Genomic DNA, 3,647 nt, shown 5'->3' with positions numbered 1-3,647 from the left:
GAAATGGCACCTTGAAGTCCCCATAAAAATACAGTACCAAACTCTATCAATTAAGAGACATTTCAAAAGAAAACAGCCTAACTGGCATGACTGTTTACCCATTGCTCAGTTCTCACCCACAAAACTTAAACATCAGATCTTGAAGTACAAGGAACCTGCCAACTATATCAAATTCAAGACGTCTGTTTCTTACTGAGAAGGAAACAGGACTTTCAAATGCCTTAAATGTGAAGCCTAATGCACAGGTGATCTTCCACATTCCAAAGACCTTCCTACAATTCTCAGCATTTTTGTACGGACGTCTGCTGGATTTTAGGAAGCACTGCAGTATCAGGAAATCAACATGCAGTATGTCAAAACACTTGTGCAGGGATAACATGCTCAAAGCACTGTTAACATATGACAAAATACCACATTACACAGTATTATTGAGCATAGAAATTATTCCAATTTATGCTGAGCACACAAGCAAAAGAACAAAAAAGACTTCTGCAGCACAGGACTCACAGGAAATATTGTTGCACAATGGAAAGAAGCATAAAGTAGTCTCTTGTTAGGGGAATCACTGGGTATACAGATTGTAACAATAATATTATGCTCGCTGTGAGAGAAATTTATGACTTTTGCACAATGAGAATGACTCAATGCACACACCTGGAAAGAACATCTGCAATTCCCCCCTTATTAATCAGTTAAGTTCTTCTCTTTGCTAGAAGACAGTAGGTCTTCCAAAGCCACTTCGGTACATCGCTAAGTACAGTAACTCTGTTTGCTAAGTTGACTGGACTCCCACTTAGAATTTAGCAAGCATGAGCGTGGGTAAGATATAGGCTTCAAACCTGCATGAATATTAGTACAGTACAGCTGCAAGAACACTGTCCCACCACGCCAGAGAAAAAGAGGAGAAGCGGCTGCCTTAGTTTTAATTCAGATCAATACCTTGTTCTGTTTCACAGCTGTCACATAACACAGTCACGCCAACTAGGAGTTAAGTGGCCACAACAGCTTCTTTTAGCAGAAGCATAAGTTCTTATCAGCATAAGATACAAAGCATAGATTTCTAAAACCTTTGGGGTCTCTAAAGAAAGTGGCAGATAGCAGACAGTTGTAACAAGCAACGTTTCATCAAATTATACAGATGCTCTCTTAAGATTTAAAGCCATGCAAAGCAGTCATTACAGAAATATTCATGGCTATAGGTATTCCACACGAGGTGGACATGAAGCATGTATTTAAATCCGTTCATATTATGCCAAGAGGAGACGTATAGCTTTTGATCCTCAAAACCAAGCAGGGTCTGACTCTGACACTGAACATTACAGGCACTCCACAAGCAGAGTTACTTCTGTGACAGGTCACCTATCAGTCCAAACGTGATTTCCTGCGATTTACACCTGATGACAGAAGCACCAGTTACAACCAGTGCACAACATAATAAATGGATTCTTCTGCAGAACTATCCCTCACCCCAGGAAAGCAAAAAAAAACCCCAAACCCAAGCATCCTGAACAGCACAAAACTCATCTCTTTGTGTCTGAATGCGATGTGACAAGTCACTGACAAAAAGCCAACAAACACACACAAAAAGAAGTTACTCCTATAACACAGCTATTTGAGAAGACAGCCAAGTAATATTCGACTAGCAGCCGGAACTCCAGATTATGGACATCAGCAACAGTGGCTTAGAACAACCTTAGACCTACTCCTCACAAACACTCACATATGTGCTTTCTTCATATTTTTTTTAATCGAAAGGCCCTTACCATGCAACCAAGTTGCAAACCCATTTCTAAATACATTGGGACCTTCCATGTCCCTCCATGCTCATGATAACAGTTTGCATGAATTAAAGGTGCTTTCGGTCTCTTGCATCACTCGTGCCTGAATTTAAGAGGGTCACCACCCTTGTTTCTCATTTGACAAAACACCTCACCAAAACAAAGTCAATGAATGTTTGTTTTAACATACAGTTCTGATTCTCTCCTGAATCATCACCACTCGTGCTGCAGAGCATTTTAAAAATGAAAAGCAAATAGAAAATATCCTCATTCCACATAGTAAACTATTTTTTTCAACTTAAAATGACAAAAAGTCATTAAAGAGTTCACAGCTTTATCATTCAGACAGTATTTAAAGATGGATGATGACCTTTCAGTTGTATCAGACCCAGGTGCAGAAATCGGAAGCATGCTCTCCAGGAGTTAAAGGACTCAAAAGTCCTGAGAAGACAGTGCAGAAACACCATGCCACCCTTCAGCTGTGGAAGCATTACACAGCACCATTTACAGGGTATCTTGTCCCAGATTAGAAATATTAAGTACATGAGCTAAAAGACCACACCTAAGGTCGTGCAAACATGGTGTACTACCTGTAGATCCAAGTTTCCAAGTCAGCAAAATGCTACATTGTGCTATGGGAGTTAACAGCTCAGAGATTATCAGGCACAATCTGCCTACTCAATTCAGTACTTTTTAAAAAAGGCTACACAAGTGACACCAATATTACTGTATCACATAATAATGCCTACAGAATGTGACACAGTTTTGAAGTGCTGAATGTACAAAGAACTGAAATATAAAGTAGAAAAGCAAAGCAACTATGTTAATTAAAAAAACCCCAACAACTAAATGCACAGACCGATAATATTCTTTAATACTTCCAAAATCCTTCCAAAGACCTTTTGGTGTTGGGTTTTTTTTGGTTTGCTTGTCGGTGGGGTTTTTTTTCCCCACAACGGGAAACTTACTTTTTTTTTTTTAATCTTAAATTAGTTTTACTATGCCAAATATATTTGGTTATTCCAAACTGCTTTTTAGATGTCATTTATCTTCTGAAAAACTTTTTACAAGCTACATCCTAAACCCCACACAACTGTAAGATTCAGCATCACCATTTTCTTTATGGAAAGATAATTCAGCATCATCTTATGGTTCTGCCACCTACTCTATCTATTCAAGTAGAACCAACCATTTACATCCACTTCTCTTCCAAGTATGTTAAACAGAAATACTTATCCACCCGCCAGTTCTGTCTTCTCCTTAACCCTCTGTTTTAAGTACAAATAACCTTTGAAAGCAAATTAATACATGTTAATGGGTAAGATCATAGAATCGTGTAACAGGCCAGGTTGGAAGGGACCTCAAAAGATCACCTCTTCCAACCTTTAGTGGGAAAGGCCCAGATGAGGTTGTCTAGCACCCCGTTCAGTCACGTCCCGAAAAGCTCCAGTGATGGGGACTCTACCACATCCTTGGGGAGGTTGTTCCAGTGAATGATTGTGCTCACTGTAAAAAATTTATTTCTGACGTCGAGATAAAATGAAATTCAGATCAGGGCAGAATAAAAACTAATAAAAGACTGAATACATTTCTCCAATAAGTTTTGGGCTTTTTTTTTTTTTTAATCGCAAATTGCAAGTGATTTAGTTACTTGAACTACCATCTACCTGCATAGAAGAGAATGGGGTTTTTGGCTGGGTCCCCTTCCCCCTTCTTCACAACACAGGTAGCACAACTATTTTCACAAACTATTTTGACAGAACTGCGCCGTACTCCTCCCGCAGCCAGACCTCACACCACAGAGGTTTCCAGGGGAAAGAAACTCTGCCAACACCCTCCGCCACCCCTCACACACATACCCCCACCCCC

Source organism: Charadrius vociferus, unplaced genomic scaffold (assembly GCF_000708025.1).
Source record: "Charadrius vociferus isolate BGI_N301 unplaced genomic scaffold, ASM70802v2 scaffold253, whole genome shotgun sequence".
Classification (NCBI taxonomy): Eukaryota; Metazoa; Chordata; class Aves; order Charadriiformes; family Charadriidae; genus Charadrius; species Charadrius vociferus.
Note: the sequence above shows the minus strand (reverse complement) of the source record.